The 13,506-nt window shown below is 42.7% G+C and overlaps 1 protein-coding gene across 18 annotated transcripts in view; it reads left to right on the forward strand.

The window, feature by feature from the left end:
• LOC145352784 (gephyrin) overlaps positions 1-13,506 on the forward strand; it is a 462,622-nt gene that overhangs the window by 258,801 nt on the left and 190,315 nt on the right. The gene's annotated exons all lie outside the window — the stretch shown is intronic.

Raw genomic sequence — 13,506 nt, forward strand, 5'->3', positions numbered from 1 at the left:
TAAGGCTGGTAATCTCTGGGTTACCTCCCAGCTGTGTGTTGGAATAGGAAATGATAGGAAGAGTGGAGGACTCAATGACTAGGGGAGATGTCAAGAAGTAAAATGGTGGTTTATGGGGTACAGATACTAGTTCTGTGAACCATTCAGCATGGATGGGCTACATCTAAACAGGAAGGGACTAAGGAGATAATTCGATAAGTGAAATTCAGTTAAACTAGGGCGGCAGGGGACATCGAGAATAAAAATAACCTTGAAGATCAACAGTAGCCAGAAATGGGAATTGGTGTCTCACAAGAGTTCTGCCCTGGGATTGCTTCCATTCACTGTCTGCAACAATGACAAATAATATGGGCAGCGGGAGTGCAGGTTTGCAGAAAATATTAAAGAAGGAATCAGGAATCAACTTTGCAGAAATACAGTGTCGTGCTGTCTTTTCTACTGAAATTTGCACTGTAACTAATAACCCTGTGTGCTAAAACTCCACCACACACACATATCACCTTGATAGTTTCTTGTCGCTTCCTATATCCGTTTCTGCTCATTAATGCAGCTCCATTGTCCATGCAATAGAGCAAAGAATGCAAGGTTCTTACATTAATGGAACAGCACGCTGGTGCTGATTTCTGTTCAAAGACTGGGACAAAATAGACCACCTGATATCACACAATTCAGCTGTTTCAGCCTGGGGAAGTTGTTATTTCTGCAACAATACAGCATTTTCCTCTTGCAATTTTTTTTGTCACCAAGGTTCTGATTAAACAAAGTTTATTTATTAGTCTCAAGTCATCTTACATTCACACTGTAATGAAGTCACAAGAGCTGCCCGTTTCTGAGCCAGAGGTTTTTCAGCCAGCCTGACGCTTCTCTGGCACACTCCCCTCTTTTCACAAAGGGCGAGTGTCATGCAGTGTAAAGTTTATTTATTATTGTCACAAGTACATTAACACTGCAATGAATTTACTGTCAAAATCCCCTAGTCACCACACTCCAGGCCTGTTCAAATACACTGAGAGAGAATTTAGCATATCCAATGCATCTAACCAGCACGTCTTTCGGACTGTGGGAGGAAACTGGAGGAAACCCATGCTGACACGGGGAAAATGTGCAAACTCTGCACAGACAGTGACCCAAGCCCGTAATCAAACCTGGTTCCGTGGCGCTGTGAGACAGCAGTGCTAACCACTGTGCCAATTTTTCACTCATTTTTCCTGCCATCCCATTTTCCTTTGTGAAAAAGAAACACTGGTTAAAGGAATTTTTTGAGAGAAAATCTAAAAAGTAAGCAGTCTATCATTTTACTTCTGTTCCTCAGCCTCACTGTAGAATGACAGAATGTTACAGCACAGAAAGAGGCCAATTGTCCCTTCCTATCTGTGTTAGATCTTTGAACAAGCTATCCAATTAGTCCCACTCCCCTGCTGTCCCACTCCCCTGCTGTGTATTCCCGTAACATTGCAATCTTCTCCCCTTTGTATTTATCAAACCCTCCCTTGAAATTTAGTTTTGAATTTGCTTCCTCCTTTAAAGGCAGTGTTCCAAATCATCATAACTTGCTGCGCAAAATAGTTACCTTAAATTTCTGTCTCCTGCCTATGGAAATAATTTCTTCTTATTTGTTCTGTCCAAGCCCTTCATGATTTTGAATGCCACAAGCGCCTCGAGGAGACCAGTTGCAGCTTCTCTGGTCTCTCTAGGTGACACACTGGCACAATGGTTAGCACTGTGGCCTCAGCACCAGAGACCCAGGTTCGATTCCCGGCTTGGGGGTCACTCTGTGCAGAGTCTGCATATTCTTCCTGTGTCTGCATGGGTTTCCTCCCACAGTCCGAAAGATGTGCTGGTTAGGTGCATCGACCATGCTAAATTCTCCCTCAGTGTACCCGGACAGGCGCCGGAGTGTATTGTCCAGGGGATTTTCACAGTAACTTCATTGCAGTATTACTGTAAGACTACTTGTGACAATAATCAATAAATTTTAAAAACTCTGTGCCTGAAGTTCCTCATCACGGGTACCATTCTGGTAAACCTCCTCTGCACCTTTTCCAAGATCTTGGGGCAGAACTCTCCCATTTTGAGACTATGGATGGGATTCTCCAATCTCGTCCATGGCCATCCCACTTCAAGTGAGAACAGAGAATTTGGCAATCCAGACAAAACTCCATTCACTCTTGTGGCACTGGAAAATCCCAGCCACAAGCAAGGACAAGGGCCAAGGTGGGGCAGGAACATGGAGTGTTCCCTACTGCAGCAGTCAATGGAACAGCAAGCCACATTTTCAGGCCCCGGCCTCATAAATTGTGCACTCAGGTGATTCAGTGCGGGGCAAGTCTGGAGGATACATAATCTACCATTGTTACAGGGTGCCATATTGAAAAGGTGCCCAACATCAATGATCCACAAGTGAAGAAAGAAGGTGGGCCATTGGAAAATGAAGATGGATCTGTGGGACTATTCTGAAATCCAAAGATTGGACATCCTGGGAATGAAGATGGATCTCCTGGAAGATTCTGAGGCTGGAAGATGGACCTCTCCAGGACACCAAATCTGTAAGGTCCACCTGCAGATGCTCCCCTGCCCACTGCTGTGATGTTCAAGGGTCATGCACGGCCTCCATCCCAATCTCCAGAGGCAGCCCCAGCCATTGAGTCCCAACATCAACGTGACACATTGTTCCAGCTGTGTTTTCCCATCGGTATCAAAGGTAATCTGGCATGGGGGGGGACGCGGTGTTGGATCTTCATCTGCACCCATTAACGGGATGTAAATGAGGTTCATGTCGGCTCCCGTCAGGTTTTCAAGCCTGCCATGGCGAGCACCAATCTCACTGTAAATTCACGCCGGCGTGAATCCAACATCTGGGCCTTCTGCCATATTGTCTCCCCGTACCCACCATCAAACATGCCAGCGGAGGCTTGGACGAATTCCACCTTTGGTGTCCTTCCTAAAGCGAGATACCCAGAGGCCAAAGATTCCATGTATTTATCATGTATTTATCAATTTGTCCTGCTTATAACAAATTCTGTGTGTAGCACCTTCCTCCCTCCCTGCCCTACTAGCTCTTTTTGGTTCCTATACCTCCTGTAAAGTTGAGCCTCCAGTGGATAAAGCCATAACAAAGTGATGGAACACACAATTGTGGCAAAAGGCATAGAATATATAAGCCAATGAATAATGAAGAATTTAGATAAAAGCTTGATATGGCCAATCTCATATTCTTGTCATTTACCTTTCCCTAACCTTGCTCTGCTGTACTTTGCAGCAGGGTCCCATAATGATGCTCAAGATCATCTTCCAGAGTTGCTGTCACTTTTGATTTCTTACTTCTCCAGATAACACTCCAGTAACTCTGGGATTTTTTGGATCAGTTCATCCTGTCTTTCTATCTCTCTGTCCCAGCGGATGGTTACTTCCTTCACTCTGATTGTATTTGGAACATTATAGAGATTCATCGTCTACTCTGATGCCTCAAGATATCATCAGTTGCTCCTGAAGCCCAATTCTCTGATGCTTACGTCTCCTTAATAATCCACTGATTGTGCACACTGGTATTTTAATTGGTTTAGTTTAGTTTATGTACTCGTGTCACAAGTAGGCTTACATTAACACTGCAATTTAGTTACTGTGAAAATTCCATAGTCGCCACACTCCGGTGCCTGCTCGGATGCACTGAGGGAGAATTTAGCATAGCCAATGCTCCTTACCGGCACATCTTTCAGACTGTGGGAGGAAACCGGAGCACCTGGAGGAAACCCACGCAGACACAGGGAGAATGTGCAGATTCTCCCTGCACAGACAGTAATCCAAGCTGGGAATTGAACCCAGGTCCCTGGCGCTGTGAGGCAGCAGGGCTGACCACTGTGCTGCCCTCCCCCGAGTTGAAACTGAGCTATCGGGGTAATGGATGATGAAGGAGAGAATGGAACCACAAGCTGCAGCCCCTGGACCAACAATCTCAGCAAAGGGTGGAAGTTCATTGTTGTGGAAGAATAAGGTATTTTAGCACGAGGCAGACAACGTCCGTGCTTATCCCTGAACACTGAGCCTCATCTGCTTAAAAATTAAATTTCAGTGATAGAGTGTGGGTGAATTGAATTATCTTTTATTTTTGGTCTTATTTTGGAACTTGCTGCATATTGAAACAACCCATAAAATTGCACATAACCTAGACTTACAAATTACTTATATTGATGCTTTCTGCACAATTGATGGAATATGCTTTCTGCTTCTCATTGCATTCAATTATGTAGAAGCCTTGCAGGGGTATATTTTATTTAAACTTACTTATCTTTAACTATCTCCATTCTTGTGCCTTTTTGCTTCGATTTCTAAAGTAAGCTGTAACTCAGCTCACTGAAGCAAAATAATTCAAAGATTTTGAGTTGTGCCAAGCCCACTACTTCACAAATTCAGAAACACACTCGTAAAATGAATAGGTTTAGTATAAAAATTGTGCAATGCTTTTCTTTTCACACACAAATCACTATAGTTCGATTGTTTGTGCATAAACCTCATTTGTGAGGAACTGCACATCTTTGGACACTAAGTGGCAAGTTAGGGTGACCAATCCTGCACATCTTTGGAAACCGGAACACCCAACGGAAACTTACACAGAATCAGGAAGAACATGCAGACTCCCACGGACAGCCAAGGCTGGCATAAAATTAAGGCCCCTGGTGCTGTGTAGTAGCAGTGCTAACCACTGGGCTACTGTGCCACTCATCAGGACAAACACGAGAATGCCAAATTTCAAACTATCGTGACAAGTTTTACTGCCAGAGAAAAGAATGCTGATTGGTTAGCAATTACTGTGTTATCAAAAATGTCACATGATTTAACCTCCTATGATCCAGCCTCCAGGAACGTATCCATCCAGAACTGGCAGCCCGGTTAAATGCCACTGCATTATGACGAATTAGCCTGAATATTTACAATACCCCAAGTGCCACAGGAAAGAATAGCCAAGCAAAAAGCAGCTACTCATACCTTCTTCATAACCAATTCATTTCATATTACTGCCACAAAGAACTTGCACTTACGGCACTAAATCAACAACTCCTAGGACTGACTGGGCCATGTTCAACTCCTGTTCACATTGAACCCTTCTCCACTTCAGCCATCAAAGTTCTCATTTGAATATATCTCTGTAAGATCACTTGTCAATTACGCACTTCAATTTTCTTCAGCCCCGCCTCATAACCCAGGCCTCTGATGCCTGGGTTTGTCTCATGGCTGTTCTCTGAGCTGTCTCTAGGCTTTGCACAGCTTCCCTGTGTCTGTGATCAGAACTGGTCCCTACTCAAGGTATGTATTAACCAGAGCAATGTACTGTAGCATGTTAATGCGACTCCCTCTGATATGCACTCTATTGTAAATCAATAGTCTGATTTGATGTTTGCTGCCCTGCATTGGATGAACAAGTCTACAAAATCCTCTTGATCTCTTTCAACTTCATCATTGGCTGTTTTAGCGGCAGTCATTACGTGCCTATGCAGCCCATCACTGAAGTCCAATTATCTAACCTATTTGTGATTTTATGAACGATTTTAACTTTTTTATAGCTCATTAATCAAGAACATAAAGGTCTGTGCTGCTTTTTATCGAAGGAACTGTGCATAATTCACCTAAGGTATAGGTAAAGTGCAAGTAAGGGAAACCAGGACATGACATATTAAATCCAAAACCATAATAGTGGCAACTGGGAAAGAGTGTTCTGTAGTACAGATGTTACATCACCATTCTTGTAATTAAGGTTAAGGCCTTCTTCAAAATCCTCTCTTTCTACAGGAGGGAAAGAACATTAGGGCGCGATCTTACTGGCTGTCCACACCACACTCCTGCTGCAGTGAAGTCGGAGAATTTTGCACTCAGCCAAATCTCCGCTCACTGCAATGGGATGGGAAAATCCTACCAGTGTGGACTGCCGTAAGATTCCAGCCTTAGGCTCAGAAGAATTTAAATTTTTAAGGCAACGTTTTGACAAGCATGGCAAACCTCAAATTGAGGGTGACTCACTCTGTAATACACCAAGAAAGTTGCCAGCAGAGAACATTTCTTTACAGAAGCATCTCTTAATCCATGATGGGCCTATGACACAACACCACCACCTTATGAGGGTACAATTCCTTAGCCTGTTGCATGCTTCTTTTTTGATTTGATTTATTATTGTCACATGTATTGCTTGCTATACAGTGAAAAGCATTGTTTCTTGCGCACTATACAAAGCATACCATTCAAAGAGAAGGAAGGGATATGGTGCAGAATGTAGCTAAGGTGTGGAGCAACAGCAACTTAATATGAGGTTGGTCGATTCTAAAGTCTGATGACAGCAGGAAAGAAACTGTTCTTGAGTCAGTTGTGTCCTGGGAATGTGGGATCCTTAATTATGCTGGCTGCTTTTCCGAGGCAATGCGAAGTGTAGACAAAGTCAATGGATGCGAGGCTGGTTTGCGTGATGGACTGGGCTATGTTCACAATTCTTTGTAGTTTCTTGAGGTTTTGGACAGTGCAGGAACCATACCAAGCTGTGATACATCCAGAAAGGATGCTCTCTTGGTGCATCTGTAAAAATTGGTGAGAATTGTAGCAGACATACCAAATTTCCTTAGCCCCCTGAGAAACTAGAGGCTTTCCTCTAGTTTCTCAGGTGGGCTTTCCTAACTATAGCATTGGCATGGAGGGACCAGGACAAGTTGGTGGTGATCTGGACACCTAGAAACCTGAAGCTATTAACATTTTCATCCGCATTGATGCAGACAGGAGCAATGTCCTCCACTACGCTTCCTGAAGTCATAGAATAGACATTTACATACAATTGTACAGTACAGAAGAAGGCCATTCGGCACATTGAGCTTGCACCAATCACAATCCCACCCAGAGCCTACCCCAATAGCCCCATGCATTCACCCGAGCTAATCCCCGACACTAAGGGGCAATTTAGCATGGCCAATCCATTTAAGCCATACATAGTTAGGAAGAAACCCATGCAGTCGATGACTTTCTCCTTTACTTTACAGATGTTGAGGGGTGGTAGTTTCAGGGCAGCACTCAGACTAGTTTACTTTTTATTCCTAAATGTCCCTGTTTGACATAATGGTGATAAATCCTTCCACGCCTTTTTTTTTCCACAGGTATTGACCAGTTCAATAACAGGGCTAGCACCTGCATAGACGTGCACACAGACAGTTAATACGACTACAGACAGGAGCAGTGTCAACCTGAAAATATATTGTATGATGCTTTTAATGCAGTTAGTTTCTGCACCAAAAATAAGATTGGGGGTTACCTTTTGCCAATAATTCGTATCTAACAGTCGAAATGTATCAAATTAAGTATTTCTAAGTGTTAATATTTTATTATCGCATATTGAGTATAAATCTAAATTACATTTTACACCACAGTACAGTGTGTGTGAAGTCAAAAGCTGCCGCATATTGCCTTTTTAATAGAATAATGTGAACCATATTGAACAAATTGTACAATTTTCTCGCAGCTTAGGTGATGATCCTCATCAATAAATCATGTCTCTTCAGTTTAGGAACACCATCAAGCTGTGTGCTGCACTGAAACATATATTTGTTGGTTCACATCCCTGATTTTAGTGAGCTACTAATCACAAGTTGCTGCAGTACGTCACCTCACCTGATATCTAAGCAGTGCTGGCAGCTGCAAATTAAACAGTTCACAGCAAAACCCGGACCATGGTCCAACACTGAGATTTATGTATTTAGAAGTCTGAACGCAGCGAGGTGAAGAGAATGTTGAAATTCCTGAACTGATGACAGCCATCACATATTCACACTTTGAAAATATTTGACCATGTTTTGGAACGTGAGTCACTTTAGTCATTCTACTAAACAACCATAATGCAGAGAAGAGTTGGCAGAATTTGGAACAGTCAGGCTTTTGTTTTCCCCTGCCACAATTGAAGTTTGGGCAGAATAGTTTTACAATACTGTCTTTAAAATAGCAAGTTTTTTTTCCCCTTAGAACCATAGAAACCCCACAGGGCAGAAAGAAGACATACGGCCCATCAAGTCTCCACCGACAACAATCCCCACCCAGGCCTTATCCCTATACATTTACCCACGAATCCCTCTAACCTACACATCCTGGGACACTAAGGGTGATTTGGCTTGGCCAATCAACCTAACCTGCACATCTTTAGACTGTGAAGGGAAACTAGAGCACCCAGAGGAAACCCATGCAGACATGGGGAGAATGTGCAAATTCCACACAGACAGTGACCCAAGCCAGGAATTGAACGCAGGTCCCTAGAGCTGTGAAGCACCACTGTGCTACCGTGCTGCCTTATTCTTTCATGCAATGTTTTTTCTCCTTAGGATTGATTTAGGGGAGTGACTTGATTCCACAAAGGTAGAAGATGCTTGTGTCCCTGAATTTATTGATACAATCCGAATATATCTGTGGAGCAAATTTCTCCAATAGTGGAGAAACTATATTTGGGAAACTCATAAAGGGGCCAGAATTAGAGGCGCACAAATATCCTAGTGGACCTGGAAGAGATCTGGGAGGTGGGGAGGAGCGAGGTATTGGGGAGTTTTAAAACAAGGATGAGCATTTTAAAATCAAGACATTGCTTACCTGGAAGCTGATGTAGGTAGAGGGCAGGGAGTGACGGGAACAGGCCATGTGAGGTAAGATGCAGGCAGCAGCGTATAGAATAAGCTCAACATGTGGACTGAAAGTGGACGTTGGTAGAGCAAAATCTGTTGCACAGCACAGGGATTAACCAAAGATTATTTTTAATCACTGGAAAAATTAAAAATCTCTGATTTCAGCAGAATGGAGAATGTGCTTTTAAAGAAAATAACATTCTGTATTTTTAAAAAGAGGTCCTTTTTCCTTTTCCGCTTTATCCTAAATACGTATGATATTCACTCATATTCCTCCATTGTTCTTCTTTTGGAAGGTGCCAGTTCACCATATCATCCTGGCAGGAGGGCAGGGAAAAAGGAGCCATCAGTTCTTTCAGGGCATTCATTCATGTTCTGTGGTCTAATCTCTGTTGGCACAATTTAAGCAGCTCTGTCCTAATATTAAAGTCTTTTTGATTACCCTCTCCTGCACACAGCCCCTCCCCAAAGACAGTTGCAACCCTTTCATGTGTCACATTGAGATTCCCAAACGAGTCTTAAGTTGCTGTCATCAGCAACTGTGTAATAACAAACTTATAGCTACATGGTTGGAAACACACACTCCTGGGTCTTTCCACAAGCTTGCATATCCTAAACAGAATTTGTGAAATGACTTGTATCAGCATGCTTGCATCACCAAAAAAATTAAATTATGCTTATAAATATCATTGTGCTTGCAATGTCATCTCGTTCATCTCTCCTCTGCGAGAACCCATTCCGTTCAAATATTAATCCTGACAGTTTTTTTTCCGATGTTTTGCTGTCGTGTAATTTTTTTTCCCAGTTTTTTTTAACAATGGCTATTGAATTTTTGTAATGAGGGTGACATTACTGTAACATATGCCCACATAAGAACATAAGAAATAGGAGCAGGAGTAGGCCATCCAGCCCTTCGAGCCTGCCCCGCCATTCAATAAGATCATGGCTGATCTGTCGCTGCTCAGTTCCACTTACCCGCCCTCTCCCCATAACCCTTAATCCCCTCTCCTATCAAAAACCCATCAACCCGCGTCTTAAAAATATTTAGCGAGGCAGCCTCCACCACTTCAACGGGCAGAGAATTCCAGAGATTCACCACCCTTTGAGTGAAGAAGTTCCTCCTCAACTCCGTTCTAAACCGCCCCCCTTTTATCTTGATAATTTTTACCTTTTATAACTGCACATAATGCTTGGATTTGGATTTGTGTTGTACCGGGTGAAAAGTGAAATATATAAGCTAGCTGACCTTTGAAATACTGTGTTGGTGCTTGTTCAGAGAAAGTGCTACCAATTGGCAAATAAATCATGCAAGGTTTGCACCGTCATAATTGATTTTGTTTACTCAGCATTCACCTTTTCAGCAATGGCTTTTGAATAATTTTTGTGCACTATTCCAAATACCTGCACAAAATAACCTGCGAGCGTTACTCTGCGAAGTACACGTGGAGTGACGTGTTAAAAATGCCTTTGTGCTGCTTTGAAAGCAAAGGCAATTATAGCCTGGTGTCTTAACCTCAAACTAACCCATTTGTGTTGTCCCACATACTGCAGAGGTAGAAACACCTTCAAATCTGTAATGAAAAGAAGCTCAGTTGCATCTTGTAGGATTTGGCAGAGAGAATAACTCACTGAAAATAGTTGTCCAGAATTTCAGATGGAACAGACGGCTTTCAGCTGACAAGTACAAAGTTTTAATTGGACATCCATAATAACCATTATACCTAGAATAATGGTTGAATAGCATTATTGTTCAGCTGAATGCCAGAAATAGCATTACCTCAATGGGCAACTAAAATAGATTAACTGGCTGCTCACTTTATGGCTGTTTGTGCGGAGTGTAATAGATTGGAGGCACACCCTAGTTTCAAGTCGTGAGAGCCTATTTCCTGGAACCTCCCTGGGGTTTCCCCAGTCTGCGGTTATGTTTTCATCATAATAGCAATGTAACTCTGAAGTAACAGCAGAAAGGAATGTTTAATGAGTTTCTGCAGTGTTGTTGCTGGTCATTCCCTCAAACCAAGGCAGGAATTCTGACCAGTCCCATAGAAGTCCTTCCCTTCCTGTGCTCCAGTGTTTCCAAAATTGCCGTAGGGAGCCTTTGAAAGGCCATCAGATACACTGGTCTGTCTCAATGGTAATCGGAGCTTAATTATCAGCCCTACAATTCAGAGTCATTCTTGAAATGAATGAAGGGCTAAAAATGTGAAGGATCATCGAATCCCAGCAGTGCAGAGGGAGACCATTTGGCCCATCAAGTCTGACTCTCCAAAAGAGCATCATTCACTGCCCTATCCCTATAAACCCATGCATTTAATCCCCTAAACTACACTAAGGGTCAATTTAGCATGGCCAATCCAGCCAAGCTTCTTTTATTCATTCGTGGGACATGGGTGTCACTGACTGGCCAGCATTTATTGCCCATCCCTAGTTGCCCTTGAGAAGGTGGTAGTGAGCTGCCTTCTTGAATCACTGCAGTCCACGTGCTGTGGGTTGACCCACAATGCCATTAGGGAGGGAATTCCAGGATTTTGTCCCAGCGACTGCGAAGAAACGGTGTTATATTTCCAAGTCAGAATGGTGAGTGGCTTGGAGGGGAACTTGCAGCTGCTGGTAATCCCATGTATCTGCTGCCCTTGTCCTTCTAGATAGAAGTGGTCATGGATTTGGAAGGTGCTGTCTAAGAATATTTGGTGAAATGCTGCAATGCATCTTGTAGACAGTACACATTGCTGCTACTGAGCATCAAAGATTTGCTACCTACACATCTTTGACTGTGGGAGGAGACCAAAGCACTCAGGGAAAATCCATGCAGAGTTGGGGAGAACATTCAAACTCCACACAGACAGTGACCCAAGAGAAGAATTGAACCCAGGTCCCTGGTACTGTGATGCAGCAGTGCTTTTCTGTGGCACCATGCCACCTGCCGCAGCACCATTTGAAGTCTCCTTGTCAATAACGTCACTGTAACCACATTTGGATGCAAGGTTTTTTTTAAAGTTGACTTTTCTTTGTTTTATTGCAATTCAAATTGACACAGATGGAGCACTCTTTAAGCTTGACTTTCCCATGTCACAGAATTTCAGTGAGAAAGCAGTTTGTTTAAATTGCTGCAGAGAGCTGTTCAATCTTATTGACCTATTTTAGAACTGACACCAGGAGATTTCTTGAAGATTATAATTGCGTGAAATCTGCTGTGCTGTGCTTTGAGTTTACCTTCACCTGATAAACTCATTCATGGCTTTCCGCCGGAGAAACACAGTCTTCAATTCAGAGAACTGATGTCAGTGAATAAAGGGACAACCCTTTAGAAGATTAGGAGGAATTTCTTCAGAGTGCGGTGAATCCCTAGAATTCATTGCCACATCAGGCTGTGGAGGCCAGGTCATTGAATGTATTTAAGATTTTCATTCGATTTTTGATTTGATTTATTATTGTCACATGTATTAGTACACAGTGAAAAGTATTGTTTCTTGCGTGCTATACAGACAAAGCATACCATTCATAGAGAAAGCAGAGGGTGCAGAATGTAGTATTACATTCAGAGCTAGGGTGTAGAGAAAGATCAACTTAGTGTGAGGTAGATCCATTCAAAAATCTGAGGGCAGCAGGGAAGACACTGTTCTTGAGTTGGTTGGTACGCATTCTCAGACTTTTGCATCTTTTTCCTGATGAAAGAAGGTGAAGAAAATGTTCAGGGTGTGTGGGGTTCTTGATTAAATTGAGATAGATAGATTCTTGAATGTTAAGGGGATCAAAGATGATGAGGAAAGGGCGGGAGAATGGAGAAACATATCAGCCATGATCAGATGGAGGAACAGACTAAATGGGCTGAATGGTCTAATTCTACTCCAATATTTTATGGTCTTTTAGTTGGAAAGCAGCATATTAATCCTGGGTGAGTTTATCAGCAGTTATTATTCAGTCTGAGCACACTATCTCTCACATAACTTTCTGCTTAAGGCCACAGTCACATTTCAGTTTGTACAAAGTAGGGAGTTGTGCCTGGGGAGGCAATCCTTATGTTGCGTACAAAAATAAATATCTAGCAGGCGCACAAATGGACACAAAGACTGGGCAGTACGGAATGTTCTTCAAACCAGCAAGCATTTCCAAACTGAAGATATTACTGTGATAAGGCATTACATAAATTGAAGTTTTTGGCTCTTTTCTGGGCTTAAGGAGGTCAAAGTAGGGCACATGTGACTACCTCAGTCTCTCAGCCTTAACGTTGAGGCAGGCTGATGATATTGAGGGCAGGGAGTTGCTGAATCCAATAAATATTTTCAGACATACCTATTAAGGCTGTTAGAGACTGATTCCTCCTTACAGCTTTAAGGATATACCTCATTAGCTCCTAATGGAAATGCAGTTTGTATGCTACTGATCCAAAATATGTATTTACATAATCTGGCCAATGTTAACTTAAGCCTGTCTAGATTGGGGTGGGGGAGGAGGAGGATAGAAAAGATGTGATATGGTTTGGTGACCATTGACTTCTTGTCTACAATGGTATGGTATATCTCAAGGTTCGATTTCAAAATATGGGGGAAATTGCCGTGACGCTTTTGATCGGCTACTCTTTCAGAGCAGGTCAAGGACAGCTGAAGATAAGGTCGACAGAACGGAGAGACACAAAATGGCGACTCTCAGGAGTTGAAGGCGAGTGGAAGCAAAGATACAAAATGATGTTGGTCCAGAATTTGCTGTCAAAATAGCTGCAAAGCTAATGGCATCCACCATTATTTCATGGAGATTTATATAACTTCAGGAGAGGTGCAGCTATGAGTTGCAGTGTGAGTTACTCCATCTTTGCCTTTGCTGAAATGGCTTTCCCCCTTAGTGATACCTTTTGAAAGGAAATTACAGTACCCTT

Source organism: Carcharhinus amblyrhynchos, chromosome 14, assembly GCF_965287045.1.
Source record: "Carcharhinus amblyrhynchos chromosome 14, sCarAmb.v2.hapA, whole genome shotgun sequence".
Lineage (NCBI taxonomy): Eukaryota > Metazoa > Chordata > Chondrichthyes > Carcharhiniformes > Carcharhinidae > Carcharhinus > Carcharhinus amblyrhynchos.